This window comes from Scyliorhinus canicula, chromosome 15, assembly GCF_902713615.1.
Source record: "Scyliorhinus canicula chromosome 15, sScyCan1.1, whole genome shotgun sequence".
NCBI lineage: Eukaryota > Metazoa > Chordata > Chondrichthyes > Carcharhiniformes > Scyliorhinidae > Scyliorhinus > Scyliorhinus canicula.
This window is the reverse complement of record NC_052160.1, coordinates 134,673,600-134,699,141: the sequence shown is the minus strand read 5'-3', so window position 1 is coordinate 134,699,141 and position 25,542 is coordinate 134,673,600.

The following is a 25,542-nucleotide window of genomic DNA, read 5'->3' as shown; positions in this document are numbered from 1 at the left end:
ACTCCAATCAAGCAACCGGTACAGCCACAGACTGATCGGCACCACTCCCCTTACTCAGAGAGCCCAACTGCCAAGGTCAATGACCGCTAAGGACCCGCCCAGCTACCAAGGCACCTGCCCCTTTATTGGCCGAATTCGAAGACAGTGATCAGAACCCTGTCGAACTATTGGGTCCAAGATTAAGGACTGCCCCAAAGAGCACAAAATCCCAGAGGGATAAAAGAGAGCACAGCCATGTGTTCTGTCTCTTTTGGATCTGGCCTGTGCCAACCCAATTGTAGCAGGAACAGCCAGCTAAGTTCAAGACCAATGATCACTACCTGACAGATGAGCCCAGCAGAGACAGAGCCACTTTCTTCGAACCAGCTAAGTGAAATCCAGATAAAGGCCTTATCCATTTGCACAGTGCCTGTCACCCTGAAGTTAAGTATCGGTTATTGTAGCTGATAGGTGTAGTTTAACTTGTAGTAGATATTGTGTTTGCATGTTGAGATAACTCTTGTGTATGTAAATAAACCATCTTTTGAACTAACTAACTGGTTGTGTGCTCATTTAATCGATATAAGGGAAGGCTTGTGGTTCATTAAGATAAATAGAAATACCCACAGTATTGGCGACGCTGTTGGGACCAAAACAGAGCAACAATACCCTCATGCCACCTCTTACTCCCAATGCACCTCAATAGCCATTCACCCCATATCCACTTTGGGGAGACCTCAGGGCCATGAGAAGAAGAAAATTAAACTTCTAACAATTTAATGTAAATATCATTTGGACGCACTTGACACTAAGAAAAGCTCCCATTCATGAAAGCTATTCAAATCTTTTGAATCCCCTCAAATGTTCAATCTGTTATAAAAATAAAAGTACTGTTCATGAACCGATCAAAAACATCAAAAACAGATAGTAGCCTCTTTAAACTAACAATAAAATGTGAACTCAAGCCCCTACTGAGATAGATACTTTTGTAATTTTGAAACTCAGCGAAACATTCATAATAACCACAGCTATACTATCTGCTCTTGGAAAATGTCAACAAAGAACTCTATTGGAATTGCAGGAACAGATGATAATGGTTTTATTCTTAACCTGCACTAGATGGCCTGTCAATCAAAGCACCCGAGCAGAATGTGTTTTTCAACTCAGACAGCTTCAGCCTGTTTTTTTCATGTTTATAGGGTTTGCGATTTTAAACACTTAAGATCACGATACTTAAACAGACTATACCTAATCTTCAAAAATGTTTATGGTCCACTCCACAAAGTTGTGAGTCTCTCACTGCAGATAAGGACGCCTTGAACAGTGAAAATTAGTCCTCTTCAAGCTCAGCACAAATTTCGAATGGTGCAGCTGAGTGCAGGTTTCCCGTCTGTGTGATGGACGCACCATCTCCTTCCCCTGCCAAAAATGTGACGTCAGTAATGAGGCCAGGTCTTCCGCCTCAGGTTCCCACTGACCATTTGGGTGTGTACGGGAATCTGGCCCTTACACTCACACTGCCCCATGCCCACACTCAGACATGCGCATGGACACACATACACACTCACAAACCCACTCACACATCCACAGTCATACTCACTCACAGACTCACATGCACCCTCACGCACAGCATACTCACTCACTCTCCGACTCACATACTCCCACATACTCAGACTCACACACACCTAGACCGGAATCTTCAGGTCCCATCTGCAGTAGGAAATTTGATTTAACGTGAGGCCAAGAGTTAGTTTCCCAATGGTGGGGTGAACGTTTGCAATGATGTCCTCGGGACATTTAAGGTGGGTCGAGCTGCCTGATGAGCAATGTTGGGAAGCCCTTTTGCATGCATTTGCACGCCATGCATGTTCATTAAAAGGCCAGCTCACACAAAATGTTTTTTTCCCCAGATTAAGTCCTCGGCCAATAAGAAATGAGAATGCTCACATTTTTGACTGCATCCAGCTGGAATTCCCCTGACGGGTTTGAGTTATGGCGATTAGCTGCTGCTTGTCCTTCCCGTGCACCGCTCAGAAACGTCAGCTTCATGGCTTAGAGCAGCTTCTGGGAAGTCAGACTGAGCGAAGGCTGGACAGGGGAAGGAGGTTGGGGGGGGGGGGGGGGGAAGATTGAGAAGGGTGGAGTGGAGGTTGGACAGGGGAGGGAGGCTGAGGGGGGGGGGGAAGAGGGAGAAGGGTGGGAGTGGAGGTTGGGCAGGGGAGGCAGGCGAAGGGGGAAAAGAATGGGAGATGTCTGAAGAAGAAATCCGGACTGGCAAGGTCATGTTAGGATTGTAATCGTGTCACGCATGTCTTGGTCCCAATGGTGAATGGCCTCACTGGGCAGAAAATGTCTTAAGAGGCCAATATTTTGTGGTCCCAGCCCGGCAGGGTAGTATGGCCCACTGGAATGGAGATTTGAATAGCTGGTCCACTGGGTGGGGGAAGAGGGAAGGAGTTGGAGACACGCTACCAGGGGGGGAATAAAATCCAGTGGAAAGAGATGGGTCTGAAATGAGTGGTCCATGATTCAAGGATTTGGTCTATGGGTTTGAATGAGGGTGTTGGGAGGCTAAGGGTTCAGTCACAGTCAAAGGAAGGGGGTGCACCAGGTAGTATGGATATTCTAGGCTGATGGGGGGGGGGTGGTAGTGAATGGTCTCTTGGCAGGGGGGTGCGGGAAGTTAGTCGCAGAAGCTCTCAAATCTGTTGGTCATTTTGTGAAGCCTCTTAAACATTCGATATGGGAGGTTTCTCTTTTCCTATAGGAGGAGTTAATGCCTCATTTATGGGCCGAGTGACGTAGCGCCATATTAATTCTGAGTCCATTCCATGGAGACCCAGGCACAGCTGAGCTCCGTTCTCGAGGTTCCAGCGCTCAGGAAACCAGCATTGTTCCGTGTCTAATGGATCGCATTCCAGTCAGAATCCATCATGTTCTGGATCTGATGTATATTGTGTGCCGATTGGCATCTGCTGCTGGCAGAGACAGGGGTGAAGGGAGGGAAGTGGACGACTGTCTCCACCGGCCACATGTAGTGGCTGGCAGGAAACCCCGGCTCCAAACCTCCGTCGTCCCAGGGAAATGGTCATGGCTGATAAGAGCACATGTGGTTGGTCTGTCACTGGTCTCTCTCTGTAGAGACTCGAGGGTATTGGAGGTAAGCTGAACACTGTCTGAGGGAGGGTTCTCAAGCATGGCTGTCATCACCCCGGTCAATGTACAATGTTTCCACACACAGTCATGTATGAACAGGAAGTGGATTGATTTTCGTTCCTCCAGGATATCCTTTACCTGGAAGGGCTGGGGTGGGGATGTCATGTCTAGACAGACACCAGACACAGGGCTGATCACTGGATTTGTGGCTTATGGGCTGGAGGCAAATCTACAAAGAAAATATTCATCAGACGGATTACTGCAATTCGTTCACAGATCCACTGAAGCCTCGGTGATTCAGGCTCCAGGCAACACTGTCTTTCTACTGGCTCCTGCCTTGATGAGGAGGAACAATACAGATTAGTCCAGGGCCAGGAGGAGCAACAACCTGAGCAGCAAGAGGCAGCAGGATCTCAAGAAGGTCAGAATGCTGGTGACTCGGGTCCAGTGCACGGACGAGCATTGGCCCGACGACAGGTACATCGCAGGCATGGCAGCTACCTACAGATGAATGAAAGACAATGCCAGAGGTGTTTTGGGATGTCCCAGAATGTGGTTGCTCACATCTGCCAGCTTCTACAGGGGGGCCTGTAGCTGAGCTTAGGACTGAGCTTAGGAGGAACCTCTTCACCCAAAGGGTTGTGAATCTATGGAATTCCTTGCCCAGTGAAGCAGTTGAGGCTCCTTCATTAAACATTTTAAAGATAAAGATAGACAGTGTTTTGAAGAATAAAGGGATTAAGGGTTATGGTGTTCGGGCCGGAAAGTGGAGCTGAGTCCACAAAAGATCAGCCATGATCTCATTGAATGGCGGAGCAGGCTCGAGGGTCCAGATGGCCTACTGCTGCTCCTAGTTCTTATGTTCTTATGCTAGGACCATGCCAGCAGCAGCAAAGGTGACCACTGGACTAACGTCTTTGCCAGTGGCTCCTTCCAGGCTCCACTGGGACCTGTGTGCATCTCCCAGTCAGCAACACACAAGTGCATCCAAGAAGTAACAGATGCCCTGTTCAGGACAGCACCCCATTTGTCAATTTCTGTTTAGATCTCTTACGTGATCTGGCCTCCATGTGACTCCAGACCCACAGCAATGCAGTTGACTCTTACCTGCCCCCTGAAATGGCCAGGCATTTAAGGACTGTTGGGAATGGGCAATGAATGTTGGCCTTGCCAGAGGCACCCACATCCCATGAAGGAATAAAGAAATTCACAAACAGAGAGCCTATTTCCCTCTTTAACCAGTTGAAAAAATCCCTCCTGATTATTTTCTCAATATGTTGACGCTCTTGAAGAAAGAGCAACAGATTCTCCCACTCACCTGAATCCCATGAGGCCAAAAAATAATTGGGGGTTGAGTTCTCAAACTGCAATCATTCAGCACTCAATCTTTTCCTTCTAAAAGATAGAGGAAACATTAGTAAATAACTACATTTTATAATGATTCTCTGTTGAATGATATTCCACTGAAACGTATGTTAAAAAAATCAAAATATCTCTGCTTCAATTCTTCTGTGGGGTGAGGCAATAGAACTTGGATAATCCTTAATGCTTTAAAATAGATCTGGTGGGGGAGTTGAAAATGAGCAATTCTCCCGAGTCCTCCTTCTGCTTGGTCTATCTGGCAGAGGTTGGCAGGATTTTCTCTTTGTTCCTCCCCCACTCCTTTCCTAATGACGCCAATCCTGAATTTCCATGTGGGCTGTTGTCAAATCCCCCGCGGACTTTGGTGGGAATCTGGCCAAACACTTGAGAGGCAGATGGAAATGTGTCGGATACCTTTGGGGGTCCCAACCTGGCCGACTGAGATGAGGACCTTCTACCATCCCTTGCCCAATGATGAGGCAATGTCAGCGGGTGGTGGGGTGGGTGGGGGCACTGTATTTGGAGTCTCCCTGTGCAGGAAACTCTGGCCGGCCAGTGTCCTGATGCAAGAGTAAAGGTTGGTGCATTTACAAAGGTAACGAGACTGGATGATCCAGCCCCTCGAGCCTGTCACAACATTCAATTAGATCACGGTTGGTCTTTAACTTAACCCCAAGTATCTTTCTTGGTTCTGCAACCCTTAATATCTTTGCCTAACAAAAATATATCCATCTTAATTCTGTCATTTTTAATTGACCCCCAACCTCAAGAGCTTTTTGGGGGAGAGAATTCCAAATTTCTGGAGCATGAAGGGTTAATGCTAAATATATAAACACATAGTCTACATCAGTAGTGACATAAGATCACATGACAACAGAGCATAGAGAGGGAGAGTTCTATGTAGAGCCATGTGCTGTGTCTGCATTGTACATAGATAACGTAATGTTATCTGTAAATCTTGATTCATGATGACCACTTCCAAGAGCCACAACGATAATAACAGGCATTCCACCACCCTTTGTGTGAAGACATTCTTCCTGACATAACCCTTGAATGGGCTGGCTCTACATTTAGGGTTTTGTCCCCTGTAATCTGAACCCACTCACCAGAGACTCACAGAACTCCAGAAGGAAATGGCAACAGAGTTGGCCAGGTAAAGCTGCGGAACCACGAAGATAAAGAAGAATTTGCTCCTTGAAAGAAAAAAATCTGTAGAGGGAGGCTGTGTCTTAGTGGGACTGTCGCTGGGCTAGTAATCCAGAGGCCGAGGGCAATGTTCTGGGGTCCAGGTTCCAATCCCGCCCTGGCTTTTGAGGTCTCTAGGCATGGAACTATGTGACCCAAGCCGGGAATCGAACCTGGGTCCCTGGCGCTGTGAAGCAGCAGTGCTAACTACTGTGCTACCGTGTTGCCCTTTTGAATGAGATGTGAAGTGGAGGCCCGGGCATTCTATTCTGGTGGATTTCCTCATTTCATTGGTGTATGGGAGCCATTTTCTTGATGAATTAAAGGCAAAATAATTGTTAAAAGCTTTTAAAATATATCCGTTGGTGTCCTTGCGCCCAATAAACGGTTAATTTTAGAGTATCTTTAAAGACTCACAAGTGGACGCAATTAGTGGGAGCTTCCAGTCGTGATTAATTCGAGCTGCGGGAGGCGGTAGGCCGGTTTAGTGGGTGGGCCTAATTTACAGGGTGACACTTTCTAAATTAGGGCAATGGATAGCCACGACTCATTTTTTGCTGAATGCAAGTTACACTTGAAATTCCTTGATCTTGGGGCGGCACGGTGCTGAGCAGTGCTGCCTCATGGCGCTGAGGACCCGGGTTCGATTCCCGCACCAGGTGACTGTCCCTGTGGCGTCTGCACATTCTCCCCGTGTCACCCCACAACCCAAAAAGATGTGCAGGGTAGTTGGATTGGCCGCACTAAATTTCCCCTTAATTGGGGAAAACCTTTCGCTGAGGAAATGTCTTGATCTTTAGCTCTACTTTGACCAAGTTCAGGCAAACAAAGTGGAAACAATGAATGCAGGAAACCCTCACCTTAGATGACTTAGTGGTTTGATCTGGGGCGTTAATTCTTGCTTTTTACTGCTCAATGCAGCACCAGATGGTGTCTCTATTCAGGGGTTAAAGATAAAATGGAGTTTTCAAGACACTGATTAAGCGTGTTTGCTATTGCATTCAAATGCTTTCTCAGGCTGTCAAGTAGGCAAGGTTAATGTGCAGTCTTTCATGTATCTGTGAGTGCTTTCAGTGAGTTTGAATTGTAAATTAAATTGCTGTAATTAACAGCTGCAGGAATCAACTGGGCTGAACAAGAAGAGAAAACTCAAAAGGGATGAATCTGTTAGATGCTGCAAGGTAACAGAGAACCACGCTGGGCAGGGGATCAAATGGATACTGAACACACTGCTATTACCTGCTCGAGATCCTGAACTTACAGGAAATGAGCTTAGCCTCGAGCACGCTAGCAGGAAAAGACAAGTGACGCCTGGGCTTCGTTTGTGGAAACTTTATTTTTTAAATTTGCGATGAGTTCACATCTTTGGCAACTTCAGACCATTCCAAAGCACGGCATAGCTAATCGTTAGGATCCCGGATGAGAATCCAACTATTTGCAATTTGTAAAACTATGAGGAGTTGTAACTGTACCCCAGGAGTGATAACGCTGACCAATACGTATCTTTTATGTGAAAACAAATTTTAATTCAAACACAGAATTAACCGCATTAACAACAGAGAAATGGCTTTACAGTTACCAGTTGCAACAAATCTTCAGTAAAAGAGAAAACCTTAGCTTACTTCCTAAACCTTCCACTATATTCCAATTAAGCAAATCAGGGTATTTCAAATACCACTCATGAATAAAGTTAACAAACAGGTTTCGACTTGTTTGTCCTTGGCGAGAGAACCTTTCGGGACCAAACTGAAACACTTCTGTCCAGATGAGAGTTTTAGAATCAACAGTCTTTGCAGACAGACCTGGCTCTTCCCAGTAACTATATCATCTGTGCCCAAAGCATAAGGCATTCTTTTGACTCTTCTTACAGGATGTCCCTTGACTTGTTTAGCCAGGACCAAACAGAGGCGGAAGAAGGAAGGGAGGCAGGTAGTTAGAAAATCGTGAGAGCGCATCTCATTCAAGAACCGTTATTCTGTGTTCGAAAGCGGTGGAAGTGACGGTTCCTCTGGGGAGCACAGCCAAAGCCACGTTCACAGCAATGTAGGTGGCTCAGCTGCACAAGGTGGAAGGAACACGACTGGAAGAGAAATAGTAGTAGGCGACTCAATAGTGAGGGTGTAGACAGGCATTTCAGCGGCAGCAGATGTGACTCCAGGATGGTGGGTTGCCTCCCTGGTGCCAGGTCCAGGGGTGTCACTGAATAGCTGCAGAGAATTGTGAAGGAGGAGGTTGAACAGACAGAAGTCGTGGTTCACATTGATACCAATGAGATGGGGTGTGATCCTGCAATCGGAATTTAGAAAGCTAGATGGCAAATTGAAAAGCAAGACCTCAAAGGTTGTAATCTCTGGATTACTTCCAGTGCTAGGTGCCAATGAGTGTGGGAGTGTGGGGCTGGTTTAGCTCACTGGGCTAAATCGCTGGCTTTTAAAGCAGACCAAGCAGGCCAACAGCACGGTTCGATTCCCGTACCAGCCTCCCCGGACAGGCGCCGGAATGTGGCGACTAGGGGCTTTTCACAGTAACTTCATTGAAGCCTACTCGTGACAATAAGTGATTTTCATTTCATTTTAATTTTTGAATAGGGGGATAGAGCAGATGGGTGTGTGGCGAAAGAGATGGTGTAGGAAGGAGGGCCTTAGATTCCTGGGTCACTGGATCCATTTCTGGGGTAGTTGGGACCTGTACAAGTTGGAAGGGTTTCACTTCAACCGGAATGGGGCTAACATCCTTGTGGGGAGTTTTGCTAATGCTGTTGGGAGTGAGGGGGGGGGAGGTTAAATTAATTTGGCAGGGAGAGTAGGGGGTGATGCACAGCCAAATATGGAAGAAAAGTCAAGTCAGTCTGGAAGGCAGAGAGATTATAGACAGGTTAAGGCACAACAAGGGAGTAATATGGCAAGGCTGGATGGCATCTATTTTAATGCAAGGAGTCTTGTGAGTAAGGCAGATGAGTTGAGGGTGTTGATTAACACATCAGAATATATTATTGCTATCGCAGAGACATGGTTGAGGAGGGATATAACTGGCATATTCTGCGGTATAGAATCTTCAGACGAGACAAGGGGGTGGGGCCAGCGTTGTAAAAGAGGCTGCAATGCAGTGGAAGCCCTAATGGGGTATAGAGAGTGCAGGGAGGCTACTGAAAAAGTAAATTAGGAAAGAAAAGATGGGACATGAAAAAGCATTGGCCTGCAAAATGAAGGAAAATCCAAAGGTATTTTCCAAGTATATCAGGGGCAAGAAGGTGACCAGAGAAAGAGGAGGGCCCATTAGGGGCCAATATGGAAGTCTGTGTGTGGAGCCATTAAACATAGGAGAGGTTTGCATCTGTGTTCACTATAGAGAAGGACAACATAGGTATAGAAAGCAGGGATGGGGGCTGTGATGTGCTTGAACTAATTAACATTGAGAGGGAGGAGGTACTAACAGTTTTAGCAGGCTTAAAAGTGGATAAAACCCCAGGCCCAGATGCGATGTATCCCAGGCTGCTGTGGAGGCAACGGAGATGATTGCAGAGACTCTGACAATATTTTTTAAATTTTTCCCGACCGTAGGAGAGATGCCAGAGGACTGGAGGACAGCTAATATGCTACCATTATACAAGAATGAAAGAAGGGAAAAAATAGGAAATTACAGGCTAGTGAACCATAATCTCCACTTGGGAGACAAGGATTAATCAAGGATAATTAGCAGGGCTTTGTCAAAGGGAGATGATGTCTTACAAATTTGATTGAATTTTCCGAGGAGGTGACTCGGTGTGCAGATGAGGGTAGTGTAGTTGATGTAGTCCACATGGACTTCAGTAAGGCTTTTGACAAGGTTCCGCATGGGAGATTGGTCAAGAAGGTAAGAGCCCATATGATCCTTGGGGCAATTTTGCAAATTGGATCCAAAATTGACTGGAAACCTGTGTCCTGTGGTGTTCTGCAGGGATCGGTGCTGGGTCCCTTGCTGTTTGTAGTACACATCAATGGTCTAGATGTGTGTGTATGAGGTATGATCAGTAATTTCACAGAGCACACAAAAAGTAGTGGTGTGGCAAATAGTGAGAAGGAAAGCCTTAGACTACAGGATGATAGAGATGGATTGGTCAGGTGGGCAGCACAGTGGCAAATGGAATTTAACCCTGAAAAGCGTGAGGTGATGCATTTTGGGAGGACCAATAAGGCAAGGGAATACACAATGAATGGTAGGATGCTAGGAGGTACAGAGGGTCAGAGGGTCCTTGGTGTACATGTCCATAGATTCCCGAGACAGCAGGATAGGGTCTAAAGAGGTTAAGAAGGCATAAGGGATACTTGCCTTTATTAGCCAACCAAGAAGGTTATGATGGAGCTGTATAATACCACTGTCTGGGCCACAGCTGGAGTACTGTGGGCAGTTCTGGTTGACACACTATAGAAAGGATGTGATTGCCCTGGAGAGGTTTCGAGGAGATTTACATGGATTTTGCTTGGTCTGGAGAATCACAGTGATGAAGAGAGGCTGGTTAGTTTGGGATTATTTAATTGGAGCAGAGAAGGCTGACGGGGACCTGACTGAGGTGTATACAATTATGAGAGGTATAGATGGGGTAGGTGGAAAGGAACTTTTCCCCTTAGCAGAGGGGACAGTAACCAGGGGGCATAGACTTAAAGTAATGGGCAGGAGCTTTGCAGGAGATGGGAGGAAAAATGATTTCACCCAGTTGGTGGTGGGAATCTGGAACTCACTGTCTGAAAAGGTGGTAGGCGTGGTAACCCTCACATTTAAGAAGTATTTAGATGAGCACTTAAAATGCAATAACATACAAGGCCACGGGCCAAGTGCTGGGATTTGAGTACATAGGTGCTTGATGGCCAATGGGTGCACTATGGGCCAAAGGGACACTTTCCATGTTGTGACTCTCTCCAAACACAATACGCCTCATAGATTATCAACATCCCAGGGGCTCTTCAAATGTAAACAATATTCCATCAGCGAGCTAACTGTAAGCAGTGAATGGTTCTCAAGATCTATCAGTGCAACACTTCCCCTGCAAATTAATGATAACCCCACTTTTACGACGCCTTAATCACCGCTCTAGCAGTAATACTGTCTGCATGCATCTTAACCCGGGTTTTAATAACACAGTGCAAAAAATATAAAATATGACAATTTCTCATATTCATCACAGGTTGAATTACTTTCTGAAGTGTAGTCCCTGCTGTAATGAAGGAAACACTGCAGCAAACGCCCACAAACAGCAACGTGATAAAGACCAGAAAGTTGGTGTAAGGGGATAAATATAAGCCAGTGGCCGCTGTAGCGTTTACCTCAACGCTGCATTGAAGTGTCGGCTTGAGCTCAATAAAGTGTACTAAGAGGGATGAGAACCCACAACCTTCTGCTTCGGAAGCGAGCGTGCCACCCACTGGGTTTACTGTCACCAAAGGCATGGAGGGCTGCTTCTAAAGACAATATAAGCGGGGGAGTAGGAGCCCCGTGCCTCCCCCCCCCCCCCCCCCCCCCCCACTCCTCCAGCCGCTCTAAGCAATAGATGGTGCAAGATTACTCAGGAGAAAGATTCAGCGTCATTCAAGTGGAACTAAACAGGACAGGGAAGGATGTGTTGGTTGTTTGAAGATGCTCTCCCTGCTGAACAATAAATATTTGACTGCTCCCCAGGCGTGCTGAAGAAATATGAGAGCAATTTTCCCCATAGTAACCCTACACAGCATAAGACTTTACATAAAGTGTTCAATTGTGTGTGGATACTGACTAATGGATTATATATATATACAGGTTCAACTGTTAAGATCTTCCCTTTATCACCATAAAAATTGGACGAGTTTGACATAAAAATTGAAATGAAAAGCGGCACATGAGTTGAAATCATAATAGGTTGTTATATAAATAAACCGAGCGCCTTATTAAAACATGTATTATCAGAGGGCTTTTGCTAAATTAGAAGAATGTAGAGGATTATTTTCAAGTGGCGGCATTATTATTGCTTTTTTATTTGCTTGCGCACTTCATCGCAGCAACTTGATGGTTCATAGCTCCAGCAGCCTTTCACATGGTGCAACCACTAACTGCGATTCAGAGGGCCAACACTGGCGTTAGGTAGCCAAACCCATTGGCCATAAGATACAAGGGGCAGAATTAGGCCAGTGGCCCATCGAGCCTGCGCCGCCATTTGATCGTGATAGCGGCTCCCTACTTCCCGGCAGCTGTCGGAAAGATCATTATCCACGGCCGTGCAGCTGACAGGCTTATTGGGAAAGAAGGATAGAGATAAGGAAGGAGAGAAAGAAACAAAGAGCAAACTTGCATTTTGTGATAGGACGTCGCAAAATGGAATGCAGTCAATGAGCCGCCTTTTGAAGGTTAGTTGACTGCAGGCATTTCATAGAATTTACGGTGCAGAAGGAGGCCATTCAGCCCATCAAGTCTGCACCGGCTCTTGGAAAGAGCACCCTACCCAAGGTCAACAACTCCACCCTATTCCCATAACCCAGTAACCCCATAACCCAGTAACCCCACCCAACACTAAGGGCAATTTTGGACACTAAGGGCAATTTATCATGGCCAATCCACCTAACCTGCACATCTTTGGACAATTTACACACAGAAGGATCCCACAAACATCAATGAGAGTTTTCAGATCACCAATGTGCCAGTGACATTGGTTGATGGTAAATATTTGCCAGGACACCAGGAAGTGCTCCCCTGCTCTTCTCCAAAGTAGGGTCGTGGGATCTTTTATATTCAACTGAGGATAGGCAGAGCCTCAGTTGAACATTTTACTTGGAGGGTTGGGGTCTTGGACAGTAGAGTGCACAGAGGAAGTAGGGAGGCAAAGGAGAGGGTGCAGAGTGGCAGCATTGGCATTTCCCCCCCATCAGGGCACCTATCAGGTTTGCCTCAGCTCCACCATAACTGCTGTCCATCCCAAATTCCCCTGCACCACACACCTAGCCTTTTACAAATATTCCCAACTCCTCGAATTTGGAGCGGTCTCCAAGAGGAATCCCACTCTACTGGCATAGCGGCAGAATGGGTAGCACTGCTGCCTCACTGGGCCAGTGTTGCTCTGTTTACTTGCCATAAATATAGCAATCAATATGGTCGCCTTCCTTAATCCTAATTATGTTTGCTTTAGAGTCGCCAGGCATCCTATCGGGCTGCATCACAGCCTGGTATGGCAATTGCTCGGCCCAAGACGGCAAGGAACTTCAGAGAGTCGTGAATACCGCCCAGTCCATCACACAAACCTGCCTCCCATCCATGGACTCCATCTACACCTCCCGCTGCCGGGGGAAAGCGGGCAGCATAATCAAGGATCCCTCCCACCCGGCTTACTCACTTCTTCCATCGGGCAGGAGATACAGAAGTCTGAGAACACGCACGAACAGACTCAAAAACAGCTTCTTCCCCACTGTCACCAGACTCCTAAATGACCCTCTTATTGACTGACCTCATTAACACTACACCCTGTCTGCTTCATCCGATGCCAATGCTTATGTAGTTACATTGTATATCTTGTGTTGCCCTATTATGTATTTTCTTGTATTTTCTTGAATTTTGTTTAATTCCCTTTTCTTCCCATGTACTGAATGATCTGTTGAGCTGCTCGCAGAAAAATACTTTTCACTGTACCTCGGTACACGTGACAATAAACAAATCCAATCCAATCCAATCTCTCAATACCGCCACAAGGTTCAAACCCGAATACTGATCAAAGATCCAATACACCAGTTAGTTAGTTCAAAGTCAATACTATTTATTTACACGCACAGTAATATCTACTCATGCACAAAGTACTACAAACTAAACTATCTCTAACGCTAACGCCTATACTTAGCTTCGGCTGCCCACTCAGTCCGAGGAACAATGGGCGTTGTTCGGATCTGAGGTTGTTGGGTTCGAAGAGGTACAGGACAACAGCTAAAGGTCGTCCGTCTGGTAGCGAGCGTTGACCTTGAACTTACTGCTTCTGGTGATGCTGGTGGATGGGTCTCTCCGCTTTGAGAGCCAAGTCCAAGAGAGCGAATCTCTCGTGGGGGGGTTCCTTCTTATACCCGGAGCGGCTTCGCGCGCTTTTAGGCGGGCATTAAACTTGGCCCCAATTAATTGGGTCGCTTCTCGATCACTGTTATCGATCTTGACCAATAAAGGGGTGGGTGCCCTGATGGCTGGGCGTGTCTTAGGTGGCCGTTGGCCTTGCTTTGTTTGTGTCTTTCTGGCGCCAGGATGTCTGCGATAGTATCAGTTACTTGAGTGTCATTCCTTTGTTCCCGGAGATGGGCCATCAATATGTTAATTGACCTATAGATTCAATTCCGTCTGGGAGATGTCTCTCCACTATGCATACAGGCTTTGTGGCTGCTTGTTTTCCTAACATTGTCCACAATTCCCTATATTCTTTGCGAGCGTCCATTTTGTATTCTGGAAGTGGCCATCCCTGATGGCGACACTCCCTCCTTGTGATCCTCAACGCGAAGCATGAAGGATCAAATTACTGCATCTTCTTCGTTCTCCTCCTAGGTCGGGCACCCATAAGCAAGGACAGGCCCTACATTACTCTGTCCTATGGATTGGAACTTTACCTAAATTGCTTTATATACACACATCATTATAAAATTCAATGGGGCGCTATGACATTCAGGCATGCATTACAAAATAAAAACACGGGAACCTCTAACTAACCTTATCTAAGCTATCCCTAATCAATGAAAAGAATTAACAACAGTATAAAACTATACAATAGCAGCAATACAGGTCTCTGTGGCTTGGCAGTCAAGCACAGAATTTAACATCTTTTTTTTTATCAGCACAGACAAACAAAAAAAGTCGATGCACTTTAATTCACTTAAAGAGAGTGGGGGGGGGGGGTTTGCTGAAGTCCGAAAATAGGGGGTCTGTCGGTATATACTGGGGTGCGGGAGGCTTTCCTCCACCATTTCCTAAGTCTTAGTGTCTGAACGACACTGCAGAGTATTGCAAGTACTAATAGTGCTTCTACAACGTAGGTCAGGGAATACCAAGTAATGAACTTGTCACACCAGGTTGGTGTATCGATTGCATCGATCTCTGGGTACAGTGTATGGCAGCGGTGGGAAACATTCACGGCCTGTGTGGTAGAGGTCAGGGGGGGTCGCGTCCACGAGCAACTGTAGGGATCCCGCGAAGATCCAAATGTAGACCGTGATGTTCGTCTCCATGTTCTCTTCTTCCTTCTGTGGTCTTCCTGTGGTTCCTGGATTTCTGTGGACACAAGCATAATATCTGTCATTATCTTGCTTAAGATCTTGTATGTCTATCTGTCTGTCCTTTTATTACCAATTACCCATTATAATTGGTCACCATATGTGACTCCCTCATTTTTTTTTAAACCAAATATTTTGGGATAAGACATCCGAGAAGAAAATGCTGTCACAGCGCGAGCAGTCTCGCAGCCTGTGCGATCGATGCGGTGAGTATACCATCCCAGTGTTTGAGGATGTAAATTGCATATGGAGAGCAACCTGAGGGTCGCTGTAAAACAAACAAAAGAGTTTTGAACCAAAATATCCGAATGGGGTGCGTATGGGCCTCGAATGGGTGGAATCCCCGGGTAGGACTCCTTCCAAGGGAAAGTATCCGACCAAAGGTGTAGTGTCCGATTCTGCTCACAGTGACTCCAAGTGGGGTCTTACCAGGGTTTTGTATAGCTGCAGCATAGCCTCTATGTCTTTATTCCTGTTCCTGGCATTATAAGGATCCATGCACCTGAATCCCCAGGTCTCTTTGCACATTTCTGGCTTATGATGTGGGGTTGTCTCCGCTTCGGGCAGATCAAAGCCAGCTTGGGCAATCGCTTTGCAAAACACTTCCAGTCAACCTGCCAGCATCAGACTGAGCCTCCAGTCACCGGTAATTTTAATTATCCACCTTGATCGCACTCTGACCTCTTGGTCCTTGTCCTCTCCCAGTGTTCCACGCAGCGCAATGCAAGCTCGAGGAACACAGAACTTCATTCTTCACACGGGCACTTTTGCAGCCTTCTGGGCTCAACATTGAGATCGATGATTTCAGAAAGCAATTCCTGCTCTCATTTTGTACCCTTTCCCTTTGCTGATTTTAGCTTTTCTCTTTCGTTCCTCTACAATTGTTTCCTAACATTGTCCACAATTCCCTATATTCTTTGCGAGCGTCCATTTTGTATTCTGGAAGTGGCCATCCCTGATGGCGACACTCCCTCCTTGTGATCCTCAACGCGAAGCATAGCTCACAAGGCTAAATCGCTGGCTTATAAAGCAGACCAAGCAGGCCAGCAGCACGGTTCGATTCCCGTACCAGCCTCCCCGGACAGGCGCTGGAATGTGGCGACTAGGGGCTTTTCACAGTAACTTCATTGAAGCCTACTCGTGACAATAAGCGATTTTCATTTCATTTTTGCTTTCGGATGGCAGCTGTTCTTGGTTTTGCTATTCACACCTCTTCTAGACACATAGAGCGCAATTTAACCAAATGGGAAAAAAGTCCCATTCCGAGTGCGCTTAGCCGAGTGTTTCCCGGCACTCGCAGCGTTAGAGAAGGGATCTTAGCAGGGAACATACAGCCAAGGCCGCACACAGCCCTGTAATGTGCATTGAGGAACTCCACTTGCCGGAACTCCTCACTGCAGCGAGAGATTGGGACGCCATGTATCAAATGGCGCCTCAATCACTGAGACGCCCGACGTGACCTCCAAACCCCCCCCCAGCCCAAACATGTTTTGGGATTGTTTCCCCCCCCCCCCCCCCCCCCCCCCCCCCACCCCGCACCAATGCAGGGCAGCTCCAGCCTGATCGTCAGCGCACCAAAATGCCAACTTGGCAGTGCCAACATGGCACCCTGGAAGTTCCCCTGTCCCTGCCAGCTGCAAATGCCACCTGGGAACCATGGCGAGTTCGAGGCTGGCACCCAGATGACACTGCCAGGGTGCCAGGCTAGCACTGCTCCAGTACCCAGGTGGCACCAGCAGTGTCTGGGTATCACCCTGCCCAAAGGTTTGTATCTGGGGGCCTCAGATTCCCTGGGAGACTGCCAAGAGTGCCCTTCCATCTGGTCCCCATTTGTGGAGACCGGTCCTAAACGGCACTCGCCCAAGTCTCCAAGCCGAGGGGGATGATTGCTTTTTGGGTGCAGCGTGGCCGTACCATCACGCCCAAAGAATCATAGAATCCCTGCTGTGCAGGAGCACACATTTTAGCCCATCAAGTCTGCACCGACTCTCCGAAAGAGCACTCCATCTTGGTTCACTCCCTCACCCTAAACCCGTAATCCCACCTAACGCTTTAAACACTAAGGGGCAATAGAGCGGCCATTCCACCTAACCTTTGGATAGAAAGGGACAATTTAGCGTAGCCAATCCACCTAACCTGCACATCTTTGGAGGGAACCGTAGCACCCGGAGGAAACCCACGCACACACGGGGGAGAACGTGCAGACTCCGCACAGACAGCCACCTGAGGCTGGAATTGAACCCGGGTCCTTGCCGCTGTGAGGCAGCAGTGCTAACCACTATACCACCATGCCGTCTCTCTGTCTCTCTCTCTCTCTGTCTCCCCGCGTTAAGTGGGGCTGGAATTGAAAAGAGCACCCTGCCCAAGCTCATACCTCCACCCTATCCCTGTAACCCAGTAACACTAAGGGGCAATTTAGCATGGCCAACCCACCTAACCTGCACATCTTTGGACTTAGATATTGCACTGGAACATGGAACTGAAGAAATGTACAGTCTGTACCACGGAATCCGAATTGTACAGCACAGAAAGACACCATTCAGTCCATTTTCCTGTTCTGTCTCTAATTCTCTTTCGGAAGTTGCTATTGAATCTGTTTTATTTCTGATCAATGCTTGCATAACATTTCCCTTCGTCCTTCCTCCTGCCAATTATCTTAAATGGGTGTCATCTGGTAACCAATCTTCCTGCCAGTGGAAACACCTCTTTACCTTTATCGATCAAAACCCCTCGTAATTTTGATCAGCTCCACTACTCTGCTGTAAGGGGAGCTATCCCAGCTTCTCTCTGCAAAGCTAAAGTCTTTTTTAAAAAATAAACTTTTTTTTTTTCCCAATTAAGGGGCAATTTAACGTGGCCAATCCACCTAATCTGCACATCTTTGGGCTGTGGGGGCGAAACCCACTCAGACACGGGGAGAATGTGCAAACTCCACCCAGGTCCGGGATTCAAACCCGGGTCCTCAGTGCCATAGTCCCAGTGCTAACCACTGTGCCACATGACGCTATTAATCTTGTCACTGGATCTTTAACTATACACTTGTATTCTCATCATAACTGATTCAAATTTACCGCACTACAGCATTTAGATTCACATTTGCTACATTACAACAATTCAAAAGCACATTATTGTTTGGAATGTACTTTACGATGTCCTATTGCTATGAAAGAGGCTATATAAATGTAAATATTTCTTCCTTTTGGATCTTTTAAATTCCCATTTTCGAGGAACCATTCTCCCCGGCCTCTATTCAGATTTGTAGCATGTTTACAACAACACCCTAACCTGGACAGTGACGTCTCCGTGTAATGCTAAAGTCCACCTTCATCAGACTCAGGTTGGCATCTTAAAGCTGACCTTGCCGTCTGTGGGATCAGCTATGATACCGGAAAATCACCCGGGAATCGGGAAACGCGATTCTCGCCAGAGAGATCTCACGTTGGATTCTCCGCAGCCTGAAGCCGTAATCGCGACTGGCGCCGGAGCGGAGAATACAGTGTGACGTCAAAATCGGGCACGGCTCCAGTCCGGCGATTCTCCGGGACACCGACAATGGGAGTCATTGCGGAATACGCCGGAGGCCCGTTGCCAGAGGCCCGCTCAGCAAATCACTGCTACCGAACTGCCGAGTTCTGATGGTGTGGAACTAACCACCTATTGCCATTCTGGAGGCTCGCGGACTCAGTCCATGGCCACCCTGGTTGGAGACCGGGAGGGGGGGCCTTATAGGTGGCCGGCGATTAAAGAATCGGGGGTTTGAAGCTCGGTGCGCAGCCGATCGGAGGGTTTTTTTTTGTCTGACTCTGCGGTCCGAGTGCGGCGTTGAGCACGGCGTGGCCGCTGGAGGCCGCCCGCCGTCTTGCGCATGTGCGGACTCTGACCCGGAAGTGCGAAGGCCCGTATCTGCAGCAAAAGCTGCGAGATTCACTCTGGGTCCTGCTAGCCGCCGGCAGGCCATTGAATTCACCTAACTATTTTCTAGGAATCGCGGGAGTAAAACTCCACCATTTGAACGCCGGCTTGGGGACATTGTCTCATTTTGGGAGAGTCCAGCTCCGCACTTCCCGATTCCCCCCCCACCCACCCACTGGCAGCATCAGGAAATTCTTGCCCCCATTTCCATAGATTTCCATTCATTTTAGTTTGATTAGCCTCCCCTGCCCCCAGGTAAATGATCCCCCCTCACAAGATCTTCAACCCTGGCCGAAGGAACTTCACTACAACAGGTTGGACATGATAAGAGACAGTCAAGAGATCCCTTCCGGGGCACAAAGGTAAGTATTCCCCAAGGGGGGGTAGAAGACATACCTGGCCGATGCCCTTGGATCGTTCCCTACCCCCCCGGAGAAGGTAGAGGGCCAAGCTTGGGCATTGCCCTGGCACTGACCCCTGGCACAGATTGACACCACCAGGTTGGCATTGCCCAGCAGTGCCGTCAATCTGGCACTGCTCTCTGGGACGTGCAAACCTATGTCAGGAGGCAGTACCAGGGACTTGTCCAAGGAGAAGTTCTATGGTGGGAGGGGGGCGGGCTGGTAGTTGTGTTGGCCAGGGGGAGTGGGGGCGGAAAGCACAAACTGAGGGAAGGGGGGACAGCCTCCGTGACATGAGCCATGAGTGCTGGGGGACATTACTGCAGCGTTGGTTGGGGTTCCCTTTACAGATGGCGCCCCAACATCCTTGGAGCCAATTGCCAGCTCTAAGAAGCCCTGACGCTCACTCATTTGTGTTTTGCCGAAATGCCTCAAGACTGTGAGAAAATTGGCCTGTGGAACTGCAGAATTCCACGCCATTTCTGTATGTAAGGGTCCCTCCCATTTATTCCCTTTATTTTCACTTTCTTTTATCTTGCCATTACCATTTTTGGTTCATGGATAATTAATGGACATGTGTCTTTAATGCAAGCAGCAGAGAGAATGAGGAATTCAGGAGGTACAGGAGAGAACACTCTGCTGGAGTTTGAACAGGAGCTTCAGACTATTCAGCACCACAGAGAGAGATGGGTTGGGACTCGGTTTAATTGATTGGCTGGTGGCCAATGAATTGGCCCAAAAGGCTGCACTCTGCCAGGTAACAGGTGGTGATTGGACCCGATCCCAGTGGAATGATTTTCAGTGTCCCAAGAAGCTCAGTTTGACACCTGACAGCACAGGGACACGGACCTACTCTCTCCTCCGTGTTCTCTCCAGAAAGACTGTGAGTGCTGTATTCCTGAAACTACAGAGACCTGAATGAATCTACAGTAAAACTTTGCACTGAAAGCAAATTTTGAAGCGGAGTAAGGTGCTGGAAACAACCATCTGAAACAAAGACCTTTTTTTCCTTTTACTCGTGACTTTTACCCCTTTCCTCCCCTCTGTCTTTGTCTGTCTGTGTGCATATGTGTGCGCGTACGTGTTGAGGGTGGGTGGGGGGGGGGGTGCAAGTTAAAGTGGGGAATTAGGAATTAGATAATAGTTAACCAGTTGTATTTGCTGCATGTTTCATAACAGTTCTGCTTATTAATAAAAAGTAATTATTTTTATATTTAATAATAATAATAATCGCTTATAGTCACAAGTAGACTTCAATGAAGTTACTGTCAAAAGCCCCCAGTCGCCACATTTCGCCGTCTGTTCGGGGAGGTCAGTATGGGAATTGAACCCGCACTCCTGCCTTGTACTGTATTACAAGCCAGCTGTTTAGCCCACTGTGCTAAACCAGCCCCAGCTGTAACCCTGTATACCTGGGGCGGGATTCTCCGATCCTGGGGCTAAGTGTTGATGCTGTCGTAAATGCCGGACCATTTTTCAATGGCACCATCTGGCCGTCTGGAGAAGCGATCCTGCACCGCGCAGGGGGCCAGCATGGCACTGGAGCGCCTTATGCAGCTCCAGCTGCCAACATGGGTGCCAGCATGGCCGGCGCGAGTTCACACATGCGTGCCATGGCCAGCCCGAGTTCGCGGATGCGCGTGGGTTGCCTTCTCCGCGCCGGCCCCCGGGCAACATGGCTGAGCCCTACAGGGGCCCGGCGCGGAAGAACATCGGCCCTCTCCCGGGATAAGCCCGTCCGCCGATCGTAAGCCCCCATACCGGGCCTGGCCACCTTAGAGGCCCCCCCGGAGTCGGATCCCCCTCCCCCACACCAGGACGGCACCTGCAGCATGAACGCCGAGGTCCCACGGGTAGGACCACACGCGAACAGCGCCGATGGGACTCAGCCGAACTCGGCGGGCATGCAGCCCTTCAAGCGCAGAGAATCATGAGGGGGGGGGCACGTTGAGCCGACCGCGGCAGTGTCACCGGAGAATTGGCGGACTGGCGTTGGAGCGGCGTCGCGTGATTTGCACCCCACCCCACCGGCAATTCTCTGACTCGGCGTGGGGTCGGAGAATCTCGCCCCGGTAACTGTAATTATTGGGCAGCCAAGGGCCAAAGACTTTTGGGTATTTTTAAAAGAAATTATTGGTTAATTCACTGTATTGTGTGGCTGGGTCAAGTGGAGCTGGAATTGACCGTGTATTAGATTAGGGTGTGTTAACATGTGTAAGACAGACAGTTTTTTGGTAAGATTTAAACCTCTATCTCCAGCAAGGAAACCTTGTACAGCAAGGATATTTTTTGGTTGCATATTTTGCATCACAAGAGTACTTTTTAGTGTATCTTCACACACACTTTGGCTCTTTTGGGGAATAGTGGGGGAAGCGGCGGTGGAAGAATTTCAGAGCTGATTATCAGCCTGTTGAACCGTGTTATGGATGCTCCTTCCTTGGCCAACAGGTTGTGGGGGTGAAACCCACGCAGACACGGGGAGAATGTGCAAGCTCCACACGGACAGTGACCCAGGGCCGGGATTCAAACTTGGGTTCTCAGATCCGTAGTCCCAGTGCTAACCACTGTGCCACGTGACACCTTTTTTGCAGTATCAATGTAAGCCTACTTGTGATAATAAAGATTATTAAAATAAAAAAATTTAAATGAAAAAATCCAGGATTTTGACCCTCCGACAGTGAAGGAACGTCAATTTTCCAAGTGTCATGTGAGAGTACCTTTAAGAAATGGGTGTTTATAAATGGGTGTGTATATAAGTATCTGTAGTGAGAGTACCTTTAAGAAATTACTGCAGTGATGTCAGAGAGTGAGTGGAGCTGGGCTGTCTGTCAGCTTTTTACTTTCATTTTAGGCTGTTTGCTGCAGGGTGTGTTTTAGTTTCGTTTTTAGAGCTGGATAGCTGCAGTCATAGCCAGGTGTATTTGAGTCTCTCTCTGTAATCTAAAGACTGTAAATCGATCCTGGTGATTTAAAACTAATAACAGTAGTGACTTTAACCTGATGTGCTTTTGGCAAAAGGTGTTTTAAGTCTTATGGATGTTGAAAGGAAAGCTTAAAGGATTACTTAGTGTTGTATTCTTTAGGGGTTGTATATGAATTGATGGTTGCTAAGATGTTCACTGTATGTTTTAAAAAGGTTAACTTGAGTTCATAGAATAAACATTGTTTTGCTTTAACAAATACTTTTCCATTTCTGCTGTACCACACCTGTAGAGTGGGCCGTGTGCTCCCCATATCACAATCTAGTAACAGTTGTGGGTCAGGTGAACTCCACACTTTGGGGTTCTCTGAACCCTGGCCCATAACACAACTCAGGATGGTGTGTGACTTGGAGGGGAACTTGCAGGTGGTGGTGTTCCCCATGCATCTGCCTCTGGCTGCCCTTGTCCGTTTTGGTGGTCGAGACTGTGGATTTGGAAGGTGCTGCCGCAGGTTTGAACTGGGAACTCATCACCGCGAGGAGTAGATGAGGCGAATAGATCATTTAGCAGGAAGCTGGATAAACACGTGAGGACAGAAGGAGTGGAGGAAGATGGTGATAGTATTTGATGGGGCAGAGTGGGAGGAGGGTGGAGCGGGGCATAAACCAAATGGCCTGTTGTTGAGTTGCAGATTCTGTCAGCAGGTAATGAGCTGCAGAATGTTCCGGCGTCAAAAATCATTTCAAACCACAATAAGCTTTGTGATGTTTCCTTTATCATTAATTTTAATGTGATGGAAAATCACCTGCTGTGCACTCCCTGCAAATTCTACTTCCACTGGGATGGGGACAGACCCCTGTACTCTTGACAGTAGCCTTCGCAGACTGTCTGGAGATCTGGCCTGACAGCAAATCCCTTCTCTCTCTCTCTCTTTTCTCTCTCAGCATTCATTGTGAGCAGGGCACAGTTAGAAGAAAGGAAATGATGGAGCGAGGAAAAAGATGGGAATAAAAATACACATTTAAAAATGAATGTGGAGCGGGTGCGGAGATTAGTGTGACGAGAAATGATTGTTAGACGCTGATACATGGAGCACCTTACATAACCCCTACACTGGAATAGACACCTTAGATTAATGAGTTCTAGATTATTGAAATGTGCTTTTCTTGTCAACCAGCAAGCAGGAGAGAATGATTACGATTCCTATGTATGAGTAAGCACTGAAATACAAAGACTGCAGGGTACTAGCACACAATATTGTTCGTGGTTCTATTCAAAACAGTGAGACTACTCATGTCAGAAGATCACGTAGAGGGACCTTTGCATCAGAAGCTAAATTCAAATTTACATTTGCAAAGCAGCTCCATTGCTTTGGGTTTTTACTGAGCTTTATCTGCCTGAATAACTCGCTGCCGGACTATTGTCAGTGACTGTAACTTACATCTGCAATGATTAAGAGGGGGTGAAACTGGAGGTGGGCCGGGAGGCCAAATGAACGATATTGCAATGGTCGTTCCTCATAAATCTAATTTGATATTTGCTCCTATTGACTTCAACAGAACTGAGTATCATCTGTGTGCATAGAATAGGCAGGAGCTGCAATTTCCGGCGTTCTGTCTCCTGTCTGAAGTCCAATTCCAACCCAGAACGTTCTCTAAACCCTTTGTCCATTATGCGAATAAAAAGACAACATCGATTACAGGATTGTTCAGTGAGGAATTTGCCCATCTTCCCGAATACACAGACTCGTCCCATCCTCCCTCTCCTCACCCCCCCCCCCCCCCCCCCCCCCCCCCAACCATTTGCTAACTGTAAGTTTAGAGAGTGAATGTCAGAAAACGAGGACAGACCAAGAAGATCACTCCTGGGGCGGAGTTCTCCGCCACCCGGGAATCGGCGGGAGCGGGAATCACGCCCCGCCGATCGGCGTGCCCCTCGCGCTGATCGGTGTGTTCCCTGCGGTGAGTCTCCGGCCCGCGATGGGCCGAAGTCCCGCCACTGACAGGCCAATCCCACCGCCGTGGTTTAAACCACCTCTGTGCCGGCGGGATTGGTGGCGCGAGCGGGTCCCCGGGGTCCGGGGGTGGGGGGGGGGGGGGGGGGGGGCATGGGGCGATCGGACCCCGGGGTTGCCCCCACGGTGGCCTGGCCTGCGATCGCGGCCCACTGATCGGCGGGCGGGCTTGTGCCATGGAGGGCACTCTTTTTCTTCCGCCGCCGCCACGGCCTCCACCATGGCGGAGGCGGAAGTGACCCCCCTACCGCGCATGCGCCGGTGGTGTCGTTAGCGGCTGCTGACGCACCAACACATGCGCGGACTGGCAAAGACCTTTCGGCCAGCCCCGATGCTGGGCGGCGTAGCGCCAAAGGCCGTTGGTGCCAGTTTTGGCGCCGGCCGGCAGAGCGGAAACCACTCTGCCACGGGCCTAGCCTCTAAAGGAGCGGAGAATTCCGCACCTTTGGGGAGGTCCGATGCCGGAGTGGTCTACGCCGGGTCCCCCCGCCCCGCCGGGTAGAGGAGAATTGCGCCCCCGGTGTCTCACTCAATGAGCAACGAAATTGGAATATATCACTGACGAGCCAAACCTTTGAGAGTAAGAAACTGTCACCCAGCTGAGCCTCACTGATTCCTTCCATCGATTTATTTGTTATCCCCCTATTGGGCATCAGTCAATCAGTGGCAAGATATCACAGTGGTTAGCACTGTTACATCACAGCGCCAGGGTTCCAGGTTCAATCCCTGCTTGAGTCGCTGTCTGTGCGGAGTCTGCACGTTCTCCCCGTGTCTGCGTGGGTTTCCTCCGGGTGCTCCGGTTTCCTCCCACAAGTCCTGAAAGACGTGCTTGTTAGGTGAATTGGACATTCTGTATTCCCCCTCAGTGTACCCGAACAGGTGCCGGAATGTGGTGACTAGGGGTTTTTCACAGTGACATCATTGCAGTGTTACTGTAAACCGACTTGTGACAATAATGAAGATTAAGATTAATATTCGGTACCTTGTAGTCACTTTATGGATCCAGATTTCTTAAACTGAATCCAAACTCTCAAACTGCCATGTTAGGATTTGGACTCCTTATTAGTCCAAGGGCTGGATTCTCTGCTGGCGGGATGCTCCATTCTGCCTGCCGCCTGAGGGTTTCCCGACGGCTTGGGGCGGCCCCACAATGGGAAATGGAGCATCCCGCCGGCGTGCTGAAACAGAAATGTGGTGCGGCGGGGCGTAGAATCCAGCTCTAGGTCTTTAGTCCATTAAACTAATCACCATGCTACTGAACCGCAAGAAGTTGTATTTATATAGTGCCTTCAACAGAATAAAATTTCTCGAGTTCCACACGAGCATTATAAAACAAAATCTGCCACTGAACTGCACAAGGAGATATTAGACCAGAA